The sequence below is a fragment of the Ambystoma mexicanum genome, chromosome 5q (genome assembly GCF_040938575.1).
Source record: "Ambystoma mexicanum isolate Mex_15411 chromosome 5q, UKY_AmexF1_1, whole genome shotgun sequence".
In the NCBI taxonomy this organism is placed as follows: domain Eukaryota; kingdom Metazoa; phylum Chordata; class Amphibia; order Caudata; family Ambystomatidae; genus Ambystoma; species Ambystoma mexicanum.
This window is the reverse complement of record NC_090933.1, coordinates 1350437059-1350455981: the sequence shown is the minus strand read 5'-3', so window position 1 is coordinate 1350455981 and position 18923 is coordinate 1350437059.

Here is an 18923-nt window from a genome sequence, read left to right as displayed (position 1 = left end):
GAGCCAAAATATCTGGCATAAGAGCCCACTCCTTTGCTCTGGCATAAAACTGCTGTCTGTGAAAAGGGTAGAAGTGGGCTCCACTCAAAACAGTCTGTGAATTTCAAATGTTCTCTGTGATACCAGTTTTCTCGGATCCAATCCTTCTTTAAATTCGTTTAAGCCTGGAGTTGTCAGATCAAGCTAATCCCATGACACAAGGATTAGAAATACATACAGCAAAAATAACCAGGTGGAACCACCTCGTAATATCTGATGCTCTCAGTTTGCTCAAGAAATGAGCGTGTTGTTCGTGTCTTTAAATCATAATATTCCCTTTTTCTTTTGCAAGTAGGAATATAGTGTTTTCCATAAATGACAGAATCCTTTTGTAAAAATGTGCAGGAAATATTTAATCCAAATTCCCACAGTTTAGTTGCAATATGGTTTCAAGCAGAAAAAGACTTCTAGATCAATCAAGGGCATTTAGCTTATGCATTTAGGTGCTCAACACCATCTTCAGGGCTATGCATACTCTTTGAATTGTCATTAACATAAACAAATACATTAAGTATATAATACATACCATAACGTGTAGGCAATATTCAGAAATGAAAAAAACAGAAAACAAAAATCATCATAAGCAACTATCTCAAAGTAGTGTCAGATACTGTCTAAATTCAATAATAGTTTCTGCTGTGTATGTCAGAGCTTAATTTCGTACCTCAGTGCCGGAGTCTTTCTCCACAGATTCTGCTATCTCGTATATGCAACTCGTATTTCATTATATATGTTGAATGCGGTAACCTAAAATGTACATCTTGATTAGGTATCCATGGAGATGAACAATCCGTTTCCATGCAATTCTAAAGTAGGAGTATTCCCTTACCTGCAGTGATAAACTCCTTTGCGAACACCGAGGGAAAGCCGGGTGGACGCATGGGCTTCAAAGGTATTTAAATGTTACCATAGAGACTGCAAGGCGTTGTGTTCTGGCCCTGAAGTGCCGGCGTACCTACGCCTCACGTCCCTCCCTCTCATGGCAACGGGAGGGCGGGGTTGAGTCTCCGTACGAGCAAATACGTTTCCATGGTGACCTAGCGTAACCAGTATAACTCCAATTATTCTGCGTTCATACTTAGCTACTAAGTACAATTGTTAATTAAAATTGCTGGTCTTCATCCCGAACAAATTGCTTACATACTAACTCAACAACATGACTCTACCCGTTTTGATCCATAATCACCAGAATCTTCCTACAGTGTCTGTTACATCTTCTATGTATACCGCTTTGAACCCTCCTGGCAAATTCCAGTTAATTAACTAGACACTCTGATGTTACCAGTGTGCATGGCAGCATTGAAGACTGCATTCCCAGGGAATATCTATTTACGTTATATTTCTACTCAGTTGGTCAATGAGCATCAGAGCTTTCATATTAAAGCCGCTCACCTTGCCGGAAATACTTCTTAAGCTCAACCCCTTAAAATTACAAATGTATGCAGGTGCATTCCCTTGATGGTATAAATATGTATACATGTTACAGGGCCCTCATCATATTCTAATCATCAAATGCAGTGAAGTGATATGACAAGGACAACGAGGCCAAGTCCCTCCAAAATTCTAGCTTTGTAAATATGTTGCTTGACATTTATTTTGACAGTTTTCCTGGTTCATCAATTCAATTTTCGTCCTCTTCTGGTGTTCTTGCCTTTCACTTCTTTTCTTGTCTCTTCTATTAATTGGCATCTTTACATTTATTGTGCCAATGAAGATTACCCCTGCTTTCTGCTCAGGGAGTATTAATTCTATTGAAGACTAGGAGGTGAGCATTATACTTCAACTTCTTTAATTTACTACTCTTCAGCAGTTTCAACAAACTGAAAAATTATAACAAAAACTCTGAAAACAGTCTCATCAGACTTTTCTTCTTTTGAACTGCAATCCCCATAGTCTCTGTAGTCCATCTCACTCCATGCTCAGCTATGACCACTTCCTGTCTCTGAGCTCCTCCTCTCTTTTACTCGCTCTGAAAGTCACACTGCAAACTCCATAGTAAGTCCTGCAACTGGCAACGACTTGAACCACTCCAAACGAATGTCGAACTTCCTCGACTCAGGCGACTACCTCAGCTAGTCTCCCACTTCAATTGTTCTTCTGCTCCTCTCCTAGGAATAATAGAAAGCAGAGAAATCAGGGCGGTGTCCATGTATTGCCAATAAGATCATATTAATATCACATACGATCATCCAATATCATGCTCAATACATACTTGGGCGGGAATTTAATGCTCGCCTCCTAGTCTTTAATAGGATTAATACTCCCTGCGCATAAAGCAGGGGTAATCTTCATTCTATGACAAGACTGGAGGCGGGCATTATGCTTGTTCAAAGCTTCCCAACACTGCAACCACTAAACTCTCGGTCGGCTTGAAATAAAATTCTTTAAAATTTCGATCATTCGACCAGTCTGCTGTTATAATCTCTCTAAGAGACACTCCTGTCTTAAAGGCCTTAGATGCCATAGCTCCTCACACCGAGTGCGCCCAATACTTCCCCACATCTATTCCTGCTGCATGCATAACTTCCTTAACCCTTCTGGCTATAGTAGCTGTGGATAGTCCTTTGAATGGTTTTCTGCGTGCTATAAGCAATTGCTTAGTATCTGCTGCTCTGAACTCTGCTGTCCTGCTCTCGTATTCTTTTACGCAGCTCGCTACGCACCATATAGGTCTAGCTGGGAAATGTGGGTAGTGAACTGAGGATGTTCCTGTCTTAGTTCTTCCCACTATCGTAAATGTCACGCCCTCCGGCCCGAATGACTTCCTACCTACTTCTAGGGCTCTCACGTCTGATGCGCGTTTACAAGAAACTAGACACAACAGCATCCTAACTTTCTTGATAGCTGCTTCAGAGATAAATATCTGTTCCCGGGCCAACTTTCCAATAGCTTAAGAACTGTTAGAACATCCCAGACCATCTTATATCGAGGTTCTGGGGTTACTTTGAATTTGGCTCCTCTAATTAGCCGCACTACTGCTGTATGTTCCCCCGCTAGAACACCCTCGATAGGGAGCTGTCCCGCGGATATGGCAGACCTGTACACTCCTATGGTGCAGAAAACTTTACCTCCTTGTAATAATTGGGCTAAAAAGTTCAAAATCCTCGCTACAGGGGCAGAAATGGGATGAACACCTCTCCTTCTGCACCAGCTAGTCCACTTGGCCCAAGCCGCGTCATAGCTCCTTCTTGTGAACGGAGCCCAGTACTCTGTGATGAGCTGCACAACTTGCAACGAAATGCCTGGCAACGCCCAGTGTCTCCTGATATCCTGCACGCGATGAGTGGGAGAGTCCCCCTCACTCTCAGAGGGTGATATGACCCAGCTGGGTCCGTGAGCAGGTGCTCTCCTTCTGGGAGAAGCCTCGGGTAATCTACTGCTAGTTCCATGAGCGTTGGGAACCATGCTTGCGACTTCCAGCACAGTGCTACTAATAGCAACTCCGCTGTCTCCCTCCGACACTTCGCTAGAACTCTGTTCAGCATCATGAATGGTGGGAACGCGTAGTGTGGACCTCCGTTCCATTCTTGCAGGAACGCGTCTGTACCTCGAGCTCCCGGGTCCAGCCTCCAGCTGAAATATTGTGCTGTTTGGGCGTTCAACCGGGACGCAACGAGGTCTATGTGTACTGGTCCCCATCTCTCGATCATCCTCTGAAACACTGCTGGATCCAGCTTCCAGTCGCTGGAATCCGTGAGGTAACGAGAGTTCCAGTCCGCTATGCCGTTCAACGTCCCGGGAAGGTATTCCGCCGTGACGGACATCTCTGACTGCAGGCAGAAGTGCCAAAAATCCTTCGCTTGTTCGGCTAGCATACACAAGATCTTATCCTCCCCTTCGTGAAGGCTCTGATCACAAAGGATCCTGCCAGTAGCTCTAGGCAATTTATGTGTAACCGGAGCTCCTCCTCGCTCCATTTCCCTCCTGTCTGCAAGTCTCCGCACCTTGCACCCCAGCCTAGCCGGCTGGCGTCGGATTCTATGACCAGATCTGGTCTGTCTCCGAAAATGGCACATCCATTCCAGGCGTCCATATTCTGTAACCACCATTCTAGCTCTGTCTTGGATTCGTGATCCAACGTCACTGCTTGGTGGCATCGCAGGCCTTGCTGCAGATGCCTTATCTTTAACCTCTGCAGAGCTCGATAATGTAGTGGTCCTGGAAAAATGGCCTGAATAGAAGCTGCTAACAGCACTACTAACAGCCCTACTATCCTTGCTAGAGTCCGGAGGGATACTATCTGCTTCTGCAGGCATCCTCTGAGTTCCCTCTTGATGTTGCGAATCTTCCAAGCTGGCAGATCGAGCGTCGCTTTCCTGGTATCCAGGATGAAACCTAGGAAGTCTAGCCTTTGCGCTGGCTCGGTATCTGATTGCTCCCTGTTCACTAGGAATCCTGGGGATGATAACAGGTCCAGGACTCACCCTGTCTGGTACTTGAGGGTCTCTCGATCCTCGGCTAGTAGCAGGAGATCGTCTAAATAAATGATTACTCTTATTCCTTTCAGCCTTATGGGCGCCGCTCCTGGCTTCATTACCTTGGTGAAGGCCCATGGTGCTGACGCCAGTCCGAAGGCCATAGTCTTGAACCGCCAAAGCTGTCCTTTACAGCGAAAAGCTAGGAAAGTCCTGAACTCCTCTGCTATCGGAATAGTCAGGTATGCATCCTTCAGGTGTAGCCTTGTCAACCAATCTCTCTCTGAGCGTGTCTCGGAGCTGATGGATGCCTTCCATCTTGAAATGTTGGTACACTATCCGCTCGTTCAGATCTTTTAGGTTTATAACTGGACGCACTTTCTCTTTCCTGTGCATCAGAAACATGTTGCTTACAAAAGCGGGATCTCTCAGGCACTTTTCTATGTCGTTCTTTTGTGCTAGCAGAAGTAGCTCCTGGTCTAGAAGTCTCTGCTCTGCGCACTCTAAACACTGTTGGTGAGGCCTGCGCAATTGCACGGGAGGATGAACGAACAGCAGACGCAAACCCACAACTGCTTGCAAGACCCAGGCATCGCTGGAAAGCTCGCGCCAGCTTCTCAAGAACATGCATGTTCTCCCCCCGCAGGGGGATAATACGCTGCTCTCACCTTGAGTGAACCCTTGTCCACGACCGGATCCTCTTCCTCTGTGACCTCTTGGGAAGTGTCCTCTGGATGGGAAGAAGGAGTCCTGTTGTCTATTCTCCCAGTACTGGGCTCTGGGATCTTCTTCCACCCTGGTTACGACCAGTCGAGTGACCCCTGTGGCGGCTGGTCCCTCCAAAAACTTGGTTGGGGAAAGCTTTCTTATGGAAGCCTGCGCCTTCTCCAGAGACGCGTAGGTGCCCACAAAGCGACCCAATTCTTTGCCAAATGTCTCTCCGAAGAGGAGTCCCTGAGCCGCTTCACCGGCTTCGTAGGAAGCTAAATCACTTAGCTTTGAATCTATCTTCAATAAGTGTCCTCTCCGGCGTGCTGATGTGATGGTGCAGTTTGCGTTCCCTAGAAGGCATACTGCTCTCTGCGCCCAGCCCGCTAGGGCGTCAGGGTCCACTTCCTCCCCTGTGTCTCGGGCTATCTCGGCCAGATCCATTATTTTCGCCAGAGGTCCGGCTAGGTCTAACACTTTCTCCTGGCAACTCCTCCAAGACCTATCGATACCCTTGCGGGGATCTTTGCTCGTCTTCGAGATGAAAGTCAGCATTTTGAGATCCAATTCTGGTGTCTCGGCCACCTTCCCTGGGAGATCTGGTCTCGGGCATTCCGCTCGGAGCCTCTGGCGGACTTCTTTGTCCAGCGCTTTTCGCAGCCTCTTGGTCATATATTGCGCCACCCTCGGCGAGGGCTGCCAGTCCGAAGATCTCGTATTCTGAATGCTATCTGGATCGAACATGTCCTCCTCCACCTCTTCGAGGTGCTTTTCTTTGCGGATTCTCTTTCCTCTGCTGGGTTTGATCTCTACATCCTCCTCTTCCTCTTGCGAGGGAGTCTCACCTTCTTCCAGCTCTTCTCCCGAGCCTGGTTCCTCTTCTCCATATTCTTCGTCCCCTGGAGCGGGGGTTGTGAGGTCTGGCACAGTCTGACGCCACAAATATGCTTCACAGAGCTTTGCGAAGGCATTGACAACCTCCGGGGCCTTCTTTTCTGCCCCATCTGAAGGGCCCTGGGGGTCAAGTGGGGCTTTCCTCTTCCAGGCCTTAATACTCCCCAATGACCCTGATTCCGAGGGTTCTGCGGGCGTGCACCCTGTCCGTCCGGCATTGTCTAAGGGCTGGATTAATATCGCCTCCAGGGACTGCAGCTTCACCCCTTGAGCCACCGCACCTATTAGTAAATTTCCCAGCACCTGTTTGAAGCTGGCAGCCATATCTGAAGTCTGCTCCTCTTCCCTCCACTCAAACTCTGACATCTTGTGTGGGTGCTGTGTGCCTGCTGTACCCGTGAGGGTGTCATTGCACGCCCTTTCACTATAAGTGCTCAGGGTCTTATTCTTCTGACCCTTCTTTTTATTCTTAATTATTATAAATTGTATTGTCTTTCCTGTATTTACTTTTCCTTCTTTTTTTTGTTTTGTTTTGGTGGCTGTACTGGACGGGGAATAGTTATTATGTGTGCCTGTGATGGGCTTTCTTCTCAAGTCCTCCTTGCTAGAGGAAACCTATCTGTGAGCCTCGAGAGGCTTTTCTCACTGCCGTTGCTGGCGACGATCTCTACCTTTCTTCTGATGAGCGTGTGCTAGAATGCGCTCTTATGCTGTAATTTGCCCTTTAATGGGCCGTCGCTCCTCTGCTAGTAATGTAATGTAATATCACTGCCGGGCCCGGCTTCTTTTGTTCGCGCTGCTCCGTGTCGCATGAAACGAATGCGAAATTGGAAGCAGGCGCTCGCTGGCTCCGCCCCCGCAAAGGAGGGGGCTGAGAGGATTTGTATCCTCTTACGCTGCCGACTTCGCCCCCCCAAGTGAGGGGGCTGCCGCTCGGCGGTTGGCTCCCCGCAGTCTCTGCCTCCGCGGGGAAGTAACACCGGTGCCCGATCTTTGCGCGGTCTCACGCCTGCTTTCTGCCAAACCTTGCTCGCGGTTGACACCCCTAATGTGCCGGGCATACGGCACGGGGCGCGCGAGACGAGGAAAAGGCAGCCCGCACGAACGAGCTCGATAACTATGAACGACGCGCTGCTGCGCTGCCAATAATTACACATAAAAATTAAGTGATCCGAGGATCAAAGCATGCTATTCATCTCTGAATTAACATTACTGTCTGTCCAACACTGTATCTAACCCCACACTTGCTGGAATCATAATCTTACCACATACAATAGGGAGATAACCAAAATAGTACTTATCTGCTTGAAGACCAGTAAAAGAAGAGGAGGAGCTCAGGGACAGGAAGTGGTCATAGCTGAGCATGGAGTAAGATGGACTACAGAGACTATGGGGATTGTAGTTCGAGAGAAGAAAAGTCTGTTCAGACTGTTTCCAGAGTTTTTGTTATAATTTTTGAGTTTTTTTAAACTGCTGAAGAGTAGTAAATTAAAGAAGTTGAAGCATAATGCTCGCCTCCAGTCTTGTCATAGAATTCATTCATTTTTGTAAAGGGACTTGACGTAAGGCGCTCTAGAAGAACAATAAATGAACAAACCAACAACAGGTGATGATTCAGTCAAGATGGTTCAATGAGGGGAGTTGACCTTGTTAGGGAGAATTCTGCAGAATGGCTAATTTCCCCTACCTACTATGTCCCTCAGCAGGTTTGCTGGATTTTTAGGATTTTTTTTTTCACCTGGTAAGAGTGTGAGCCTTTTTCCCACTTTTACATGTGTTGTGCTGTGAGTGTTTAACATTTTCTTGTGTTCATAGACTGTGGGGCCCACCTACTCCACAGGCATCATCTTTTTACTGTGTGTTACACAGCACCTCAGTGCAGTAACACAGGGTTGTCTTTTAGACTTCCCAACTCCGACTCCATTTTTCTGGGACTGACTACTATCTCCCAGAAACATCTAAAGTTGCCATTGACTTTATTAGTCTCTTTTAAAACTCACAGACCCAGTACAAACTATCTTAAATAGAGTTCTGGAAAGGGTTCCATATCCCTTTTTGTATGTTTCTCTTGGAGCATTGTTTCGCTCCCTGTTCATTAAGACTTGGCTGCTTGCAGTGGTAACTACCCTATTTTTCCTACCGCGGTTATCTTAAATAACCCTGGTATTGTTTTAGGCTATCTTGGTAGCCTCGAACTTAAACCCGCTAGACCATATATGTTTTTATACGGTTCCGGCTGGGTTTATTCTCCATTTCTTTTTGTAAAAGTCTTTCTCGTGTTTTACTCTGCATGCCAAACCAGGTTTGTTCCTTTGTTCACCGACCTTTCGCGGGCTTCTACACAGAAGCCCTCCTTAGGCGCCTGTATGTCTGGGGGGGACAGGATGTGAGGGAGGGGTTTAGGACTCCCTGCACAGGGTCTCCTCGGAGACCCATGTTACACTCTGATCTGATTGGCTGTGGTGACTGTCCCGGCGGGACAACCACCCTGCTTTGTGATTGACAGCCAGGATGTGTGAATGGGGGAAAACTGCATAAAAAGCAGGTCTCTGGGTCTGGAAAGGCAGAGTCACCACCTGAACGAGAGAACCGAAGAGGAGCTGACAGAAGAGTACCCCTACAATGACTGAACCGCCCGTTGAAGCCCTACTGCAGGTCAGAATCTTTGTCCTCCAACGACAGGGAAGATCTGCAAGGAATCTTCTCTCCTTGAGCTGGTGGGACCAACCAGTTCCACTGAAACTCCAAGCAAGGCTCCCTTCTCAGGTCGAATTTGGTGTACAGAGCTACAGTGAACCGGATAGCCAGGAGGAACTGACCCTGCTTGCGTTTTAAGGCGTGCACCTTTTATTTGTTGCTTTGCTTTGTTGCTGGTTTCTTCCCTGGCCAGTGCAGACCCTCCAGTCTTCCTACTTCGTGTCAGTCTGACAGTCGCTCAGGAACTGTGTGCCTGCAGGACCTGCCAGGAACATCCGTCTCAGCTACAGCCTTCTTCTCCATATAAGGTACTGTTCAAATCCGGTTGTTCGTTTCGTCCTGCTTCGGTGAAAGTGCATGAAACCTTTTGCCAATCTGAGGGCTTGTCCTTCTCCATTCTTTAAACTAGCATTTCGGCCGACCAACTTCGTCCGGAACTCTTGGCAAAGACTTAACTGCAAACTACCCTGAACTGTGTGATCTTGAGCAAAAGACTCTGACACATTGACTTTGGGCCAGGTCCTGTTTGAATCTTATTTCCTCACTGTAGTTCCTTTTTCTAGATTGCCCTGCTTACTTACTTGTTGGTGTTACCCAATGTCTGCCTAACTTTTTCTTTCCATCCCCTGTAAATTGCTGGAGTGCCATTTTGCTCACACTTCATTTTGAGCCTGATTTGTCCAGAATCTACTGGGTGTGATGTAGTGTATTAAGAGTGTGATTTTTCAACTGCTTTACTTTAGTGAAATATTATACAACTGATGTGTAAATAAATGTATATTCTTTTACTCGGAAACCTTGAGTCAGTGTTTGCCTGAATCATAGTAATTGCAGTCCTTTGTGTAACAATTGATACTGCTCACTTACTCTTGAGATAAGTCTGGCTGCTCAGCCATCGCTACAACTTTACTGTGTAGTACAGGCTTGTACCAAAGGTGAATTTGTACTGTCACTTGTAGTCTTAATTGTGTGTGGTGTTCCCAAAGGGTACTGCATATAATTCTGCCTAACAGACCTCAAACATACAATGGAAGATGGCTCCTGGATTATGGCTCAACTGGATTCTTCAGTCGGCTTGAGGTGCAGAAGTGTAGCTGGAAGCACAGGCTATGGAAAAATAGGATAGCGGCAGCAGCTAGACAGTGGTTTGATTGCGGCTCGAACCGCTCGCTGTAGTTCACATCAGCGAATGCTGGATTCTGCAAGCTGGCATCTTTGGTTTTGCAGCATGATGCGGGTCCTTTCACCAAGCCCCTCTGAGAAAATGATGCTTTGCCCAGCTCGTCTCAGTGGGAAAAACATCTTATTTGTTTGCAGGTTCTTTTACCACAGTTTTGGGCAGAACTCCATGTTTCCTGTCGAGCAGACATCCAATAACCTGACCAATAAAAACAAACATCTAGGGCAAAAAGGCTCAGTGCACCTCTTTGCAAGGACAACAAGGTTAATTTGGGTACAAAAAAAAGTGATAGGGGTCTCTAGAAACCTGACTGCAGTGGAGTTCCCTGTTAGTTCAAAGCGAAACACGTGTTTATAAGAAAGAACATCGTAACTTGTGATGTAAACAATATACAATATTAATCCTCCACCCTCATTGGCTTCCACCTATATACATATTAGCAGTCCTCTATGTTCTGTTGCTCCATTGGGCAGCTCTGACTCCAGCCCTGCCCTCCAGCATGTTGGCATTTGTACCGTCACATAGGGTTCCTGCCCTCCTGAGTGGAGAGCGCACATGAAGTATTTATTTTAATGTTTTTATTTGTGTTGATTTATTGGCTTCACCTCTGGCTCCTCATTGTACAAATTACAGAGCAGTTCACTCCTGCCTTTCCCCTTATCAGCTACTCCTTCCCAGAGTTCTTCCTGGGCCTCTCGAGGGCCACACTAATCCGCCAACTTTCAATGGATTTAAAGGTGTTTATTTGTGAGCATCTGGAAATTCAAATGGAATGACCATTATTCTGGGGGGCGCTAGTGCCCTAACTCTACACTAGCCTTTGCCAGCTGAAGACCTCAGCCCTCACCTCATGGATGTGTCCTTCGGGACGAGTGCAGCCATGCTCGTTTTTGGACCTTCACATTCCATTCAGGTTTCCCAGACCTGCAATATGATACAATCACACGTTATCTCTCCAGCCTAAAGGCCTCTGTGTCTGGTGCCTCTTTTGGGACTGGGGATGGGAAAGTGAATAAGACCTGCACGGTTGCTATCCTTTTCCATGGCCAGCAGTGAACAATGCCTGGTTACAAGAATGGCGGGGGTTCAGTGCCAGTCTCAGCACAGGTTAGGGTAGTGATCCCACTACCGTTTACTGCATTTCTGTTACTCTATTCAAAGGTTACATAGACCCTACAATTGGGTCTCCTAATAGTCTCACATCTTATCATAATGTACCCTATTTATTCGATCTGCTACGTGCGCCTCACCCCCCTTTGATCGCGTGCCATCATAATCCTGCACACTAATATACTCTTCTCAATCTGAATCATTTAGGCGGGGATGGGAGCTTAACATGCATCCCAACATTTCCTCCTTTAGTTAACCCTTCATTAACTAACCCAGCTGCTTCTGTCCTCCTATACTCATCATCTTTCGGTACAGACATCTCGCAAGCATTTCCCCTCCTGAACATCCTTTTCTGGGGAGCATGTGAGATAAATGCACCCACCATCCCCCGCTAGGTCAGCCCAGTGCTCTACATAATTATCTGGATGTAGTGGGGTTAAGGTCAACATCCCAGGGGGATTCATGGGTCGCTCAATTCTGACCATGCGTCGTTTTTTTTAATCATCCGTTTGAAAATATCTTTTGTATCAGAAGAAGCCATATTCAGCCCTATCAAGGCCGTCATCATCGCACTCTTCGGGATTGTCTTCATGCAGCATCGAAGTATCATCTGGCAAGTGCAGAACATCACCAACAAGAAGACCACGACTGGAACCAATATCTTCACCACTGCCCTGAGCCCAATGGATGCCGATGAAAACATTTTGTCGAACCAGTCTTCTGCGTCTACTCCTGCGTCTTTTTCCATGCCTGTTTTGAGCTTGTGAAGGGCCCCTATGATGTCTGACAGGGTCACTTTTTCTGCATTGTTTGGGGGTACGTATGTGCAACAGGACAGACTAATTTGCTTGCATCCTCCCTCCCACCTACATTGCTGTCAGATGATCCAGAACATAGCGGTTCTGGAAGGTCATCAGCCAGATGGCACGAAGTTTGCTCTTGATCGCATTCAGCCTTGCTCTGTTTCTTTCGCCAATTGAATCATTTCTGACCAGACGATCTGCAGCCATTTTGCATTCAATTCAGCCTGGACCCCGTGCAGTAGGAGGGAAGTGAAGAACACCTCTATTTTAGTGTATAGCCTGCATTTGTCGGGTACGCTTTTCAACAATTTGGACAACTCTTCAGAAAGGTAATTGGATTTCCCTCCGGGTTCCTCAGTGAGCACTTCTTCCATCGTGCTGGCAGCGATTGGGACAGGAGTACCATTGGATATACAGCAGCAGGCTGAGGTGCTATGTTCAGATGGGCCTCAAGAACCACTAGGATTGCTGAGTCTAATTTTGTTATCGAACATCTCCCTCTTCATGACGGTGGGAAATGCATGTATGTCTACTGTCCACACACCCAGAAGATGTGCATCAGGGCTGCTGTGCCCTTGTTGACATCAGGGATAAACAAAGTCTTGTTGCACTTGTCATTGTTCCCCACAGGGAAGGTGCCATATCCTTGAAAACAGAACTTATATTCCTCTACTGATCTTCACCAGAACTTCACTTGCTTACATCCAAGTTAGTTTTGATACGTATGTGGCCTAAATTGTAAGACATCTCTTGTTAATGTTCAATATTATTTCTTCACTGAACCCGGCCATCCCCCTGCCGCATAACTCACAATTGCTTCCTCCCATCTGTCTGGCACGAACAATACTCTGTCCAGTTTCAGCATCGGGCTGGCCTGCACCACAGGTCTTTATCATTCTTTGCATGCTTTTTTTCATCTTTTTCCATGAAGACAACTCATACTCTGTGCCCCTGGAACATAGTGCGGACCCAACATAGTGCCAAACACTGGGCTTCTAGGGATGGCATTTCCTGTGGTACTAACATTTTGGGCGCACCCGATGCATGGGGGATGAGAGAGCAAACATTACAGCGCCCATTCGACTTTTGCTTCCCCACAGAGTGCATATGACTGTACCATTAATTACTGAATTCTGGATGGTGTGCATCAGACCTGGTACCAAAAACCACCCTTAATACTGTTCATACTCTTAATCCTCCTCCAGCCTACCTTAAATCCTGGGGTGTATATACCATGTTACAGTACCAGTTATTCATGTTCTTCCATGTTTGTCATGTGAGGCAATGTGTGCATAGTGCAGGCAATGTTATACTCCAAACACTGGACATTTAAATTAAACAAATGGTTGTTTAAATCATCTGTTAAATCTCTCGCATTCAACATACACATTCTTTAAGAGAGTTATCCCTCTCTTAATGAAGCCATCACTTGACCCCACTGTTCTTGCTAACTTTCGCCTATCTCTCTCCTTCCCTTTCTTGCTAAACTGTTGGAGTCCTTAGAGTCCTCTTTGCTCTCTTCATTCATGGAATCTTCCTATCTTCTTGACCCTGCGCAGTCCGGCTTTAGCCCTGGCAGAGGCACAGAGAGTGTTCTAGTCTCCGTCCAGGATGATATGGCCAGACTGGTGGACTCGGGCTGGGTGCCCTGATACTACTAGATCTATCAGTGGCTTTCGACACTGTCGATCACCCCATCCGGTTGTACCGTCTTGCCCAGATGGGTATATCTGGTCAGGTACTAGCCTGGTTCACCTCGTTCCTGTCTGACCGTACTCAGACTCTCTCTTTTCTATCTAGCCCCTGCCATCTCAGCTGTGGAGTTCCGCAGGGTTCTTGCTTGTCTCCGATTCTTTTTAACATCTACATCTGGGCACTTGTTTGTCTCATCCACTCCTTCGGCGTCAGGTGTTATTCCTATGCCGAGACTCAGAGCATGATACGTTTAGATCTATATCAGGCTGAGATGGCGTCATGCTTGCGAAGATGCCCGACTGCTGTTGGTAAGTGGGTGTACCCCAACTGGCTCAAACAGAGCAGAGACAAGACTGAGGTCTTGGTGGTGAGGTGCCCCCCTGATCCTTCACTTTGTGTTTCTTCTTTCTGGCCTGTCTCTTTTGGTGCCCTCCCCATTCCTACAGGGAAGGTGAACAATCTGGATGTAACACTATCGGCCTCTCTCTCTGTGGAGAGCCAGGTTGCAGCCATTTTTCAAACAGGACATTTCCAGTTGAAAGTCCTGAAATGGGCTGGCCACCAGGGGGAGCACGGATGAGCTCGACCTCTGTGTGAGCTCCCAGCCCAGGGGTCCCAAAAGTGGTCCCAGCCCCCACTGAAAGGGCCCCCACCTCTCCAAAAAGCTTCAAGAGGGGGCTATGAGGTCACCCCCCCGCTGGTGAGAAGAAACCCAGAAGAAATCGGAGCAGGAGAACCAGAGATATGAACGATTTCCCGGGCCCCTGCGTGAATCGTGGCTAAACGCGGCCTCTTCTAGAAAGTGAAAGTAATTTGGCACCGAGTGCGCAGCAGAGCTCAGTGGTGAGAAATCCGTGGTGGCCTGTACCTCGAAATTAAGGACTAAGGCTGGGGTCCCCCTCCCCCACCTTGGGACACCACACCTGCGGATGACAAGAGGGGCAGCCCCTCCTCAGTGTGCATTCAAGTGGTACAGGAGACAGCAGCTATGGAACGGCGTATCACTGCGGGTTGAGGTGAGCAGGCCGACGCTCCCCCTCCTCTGGGCCCTGGAGTGGCGTGGACCCCCGCACTTCCACCTTGGGCAGGAGAGCAGAGCCCTGGGTGTGCTGGAGAGCTGGTCAGAGACAAGCAGAGTCGTGTCGGAGTATCTCCGATTCAAGAAGCGGATTGTTGGGGGTGGGTACAGCACCCCTGCGCGATACCCGTAAGCCTCCACCCTGTAAGGACCACACAGCACACGTCCTTACAGTTCGGGCTTCCCGGTCGCTCTGCCGCGGCCGGGAACGCCCCGTTTATTTATACAGCACGTGGCAGCGTGCAACGTCACGCTGCTGCGTGCGCGACCCGTCACGGGGCAGCGCCACACTCCTCCTTTTCCAGGAGGACAAACAAATACTTTATTACTATACACTGCAAACCACACAACGCTTAACAACAACATTTTACACATCACTTGCCCAAAACCCCTTTATTGTCAACCGCCTGGGTCCCCTTACTCAACAGTCCCCGGAGTCAGGTTGATGAACCACATGTCCGAGTATGTAATCGCTGAGGTAAGCAGGTTTCCCTCGCCCAGCCCTCTGGAGGTATCTCCTGCTTACCTCTGGCACGGGAAGTCCTTCCACAGACGTACCCTGAACAGGGGATTCGAGTATGCTCGGGGAGCCGCCTCCATCATCCGGCATATCCATCACGTCCGGCTCCAACGGGGGTTCAGCTCTGGGATCCCCCAGCTTCTTGAAGAAGCTGACATTCCGGGTGACGGCAGATCTTCCGTCGGAGGTAGTCACCATGGACCCCTTTACGGCCACAACGTCCAATGGCTCCGGCTCATAGGGGAGTGAGAGCTTCCCATGGGGGTGTCTGTTGCGGATGAGGACCTCGTCTCCAGGCTACAGCCGTTGAGGACGGAGGCCCCTTCGCAAGTTCTCCTGATCGCTCCTCATCCGCCGGTCCACCTCGACCTGGTGGTTGTCAATCATCCTAGGCTCTTTCTCCCCCACTTCGGGCAGCAGACACCGCGGGCAGCGCTTGCACAGGGCCTCGGCCAGTGCCACCCCCGTGGATGCATGCGGGGTAGTGCGGTTGCGGTACACCCCGCAGGAATTGATACAGAGCTCTTTGGAGGTACTGTCCCTGCCCTTGTGTGATCCGGAAGGTCTTATTGAGTGTCCGCATTAGTCTCTCAGCATCTCCATTTGCCCTGGGCCACAGCGGGGACACCTTCCGGTGCTGAACCCCGCAGCTCTCCATCAATTCAGAGAACTGTTCACTCTGGAAGGGCGAGCCGTTGTCCGAACACAGTGTGTGGGGGAATCCATGGGCCGCGAACACCTTCTCCATGGCCACCACCACGTGCTCGAAAGCCACAGACTCCACAAACTCCACCTCTGGGTATCGGGAATACTCATCGATGATCACCAGGAAGTGGGTCCTACGGTCGTTGATCCAAAGTCTGCATGGACCACCTCCCAGGGCCGCGTGCCCCGGGGAATCGCTTCGATGGCTGTCTCTCGCTGCACCGGAGATGCAGCCTGGCACCAGACAGATGCCACCACAAAGTCGTCGACCTTCCGCTCCAGTTTGGGGAGCCAAACCTTCAGCCGCAGCCTTGCCTTGGTGTTTGCGGCACCCTGGTGTCCACGGTGGGCCAGGGTGATCACATCTTTTACCTTGGACTATGGGACCACTATCTGGTCGCCTCGAAGCAACAGGCCCGACGCCGAGAAGGACAGCTCTTCCTTGATCTTCCATAGCTGCTCTAGCCCCGTCTTGGTTTCCTGAGTCCGTCCTGCCAAGGACTCCAGCACTGACTTCCAGGAGCCCTGCTGCATGGAGTGCTTTAGGATTTGGAAACACTTGTCCTCGGCAGGTGCCGCATCAAGCTCCGACAAAGGCATTGCGTTGGGCGTGGCCACCTCCACCACCATTCGGATATGATCATAAGCCTCCTCAGCACAGGTGTCATATTCTACTCCCCCTCATGCTCCCGGATGCCGGGAGAGATAGTCTGCTGCATTGTTGGCCCCCGGCCAATACACCAAGGTGACCCCATACTCCAGAAGAGCGAGCATTCACCGCTCGATCCTGGCCAGTGGCTTTGGAGAGGACCCTGCCAGAATGGGAAGCAGGGTCTTATGGTCGGTCATCTGCGTCACCGGACGTCCCAGGACATAGAGCCTGAAGTGTCTGCAGCCCCAAAAGACCGCCAGAGCCTCCGGCTCAATCTGTGAATATCTCTGTTCAGTCTCGGACAGCGCTTTGCTGGCGTACGCCACTGGCCGACCACCCCCGTCATGGTCCACCTGGGTTAGCACGGCGCCCAGACCAAATGGGCTGGCATCGACAATGATCTCGGATGGTAACGCCGGGTCGAAAAAAACGCCATTGTGTCCTCAGCTGCCAGGGCACCCTTAATGTCTTCGAATGCAGCGTGCTCAGGTGGGCCCCAGTGCCAGGCGGATTCCTTCTTCATTAGAGCCCTATGGGGTTCAGACCTAGAGGCGAGGTTTTGAATGAACCACCCACAGTAGATGACCATGCCAAAGAAGCTCCTCACATCGGACACCGACTCAGGCGGCTGCGCCTTCTTAATGTCCTGGACCTTCTTCGGGTCTGGCGATACCCCTCCCTCCTTGAATACGAATCCGAAGAATTCGATGGAAGGGTGCAGGAACTCACATTTGTCCCTATGAAGGGTGAGGCCTAGCACTTGCAGTCTCTCAAATGTCTTCGCCAGCCTTCTCAGATGGTCCACCACGGTCCTTGCAAACACCAAGATGTCATTGCTGATGTTTAGCACACCCTCCAGATCTGCGAGGGCACCTCGGATGATATTCTGAAACACCTCCGCTGCCGACGACACCCCGAAACTCAGTCTCTTGTAGCGGTATAACCCCCGGTGAGTGGTGAATGTGGTGATATACCTCGATTCCGGGTGGTGGACTACCTGATGATAGCCCACTCGGAGCTCCAATTTAGAAAAGAAACAAGCTCCTTGTACCTCTGCAATAATGTCATTGATGGTGGGGGTGAGATGCCGCTCCCTCTTAATGGCCTTGTTGGGCAGCCTCATGTCTACACAGATACGGACAGAGTCAGGTTGCTTGGGCTTCCTCGCAACGACAATCGGGGATACCCAGGGAGTCGGGCCCTCCACCTTCTCAATGATGTCGAGGCTCACAAGGTTATCCAGTTCCTTGTCCACCTGCTCCCGGAGGTGGAACGGCACCCTGCAGTGTTTCAGGGCAATGGGCTGCACAGAATCATCAATATGTAACCTCACCGGGTCACCAGTCATCCGTCCAATTCCACTGAAGAGGGCGGCATACTTGTCGAGCAGATCACTAATGTCCTCAAGGTACACTGAATATGCGAAGTTGACAATTCCAAGAGCTTCAGCGGTGGCACAGCTCAGGAGCGTGTTGGTACTCACTGACGTTACATAGAATCGGGCCTTGATCTGCGAGCCCTCGTGTTCCACCTTTGCCACAAATGCACCATCCAGTGGGATTGGTTCCAGTCCCCCAAATGCAAATATGCGAGCTTTCGGTGTGAGTAGCTTGGGGGACGAATCCAGAGCATCATAATGCCCCTGGGCCATCACATTGACCGATGCTCCAGTGTCTACCAGGACCGGGACTGGCGATTAATTGACTTCCACCATGCACCTCGGTTGTCTCCTGTTCTTGCCCCTCAGGATCCCCACACTGGAGACAAAGAAAAGGTTCTCTTCCTCTTCCTCGTCGGCCTCCTCCACGTGGGCATCTTCCCCGCCCTGGTCCACCTGGGCCACTTTTGGTGGGCGGCTTTGGCGCTGAAACCCGGTCCGAGCCGGGCCTATCGGCACCATCACTGGCAGGGCTGCCTTGCACAAATGGTCAGGCAGTCCGCACCTACCACACGTTCTTCCAGCCTCCGGACACTCAGTCGGGTGTGGAAGGTCGTATCTGCATTTCTGGCAAGATTCACCTGCTCTTCCTGCTCTGTCACGGGGTCCTGCCCCAGCCCTTCTCGATCCTCTACCACCCCGCCACATGGCACACACCTCCTCAGACTTCACTGAGCGGGACCCCGCCTTCATCCTGGATGCCCGAGCCTCCGCCACCTCGTGGCACCGGCCCAACTCGAGGATGCAGGGTAGGGCGATTCCCGGCTCCCTCAGGACTTGCCTTCTGAGTTTGCCCGAGGAGCAGGCCTGGATCAGCATGGTGCGTATCATGTCCTCCGCGTCTCCCCATGCGCATGGCAGGGAGCGGCAGCGCAGGCGTCCATAGAAAGTGTCCAGCGTTTCATCCTCCTTTTGTTTGGCCGACAGCATTACAAATCTCTCATAGTCCGAGTTGGCAAGAGGGAGAGGCGCATCCCCTGCTGGAAGCG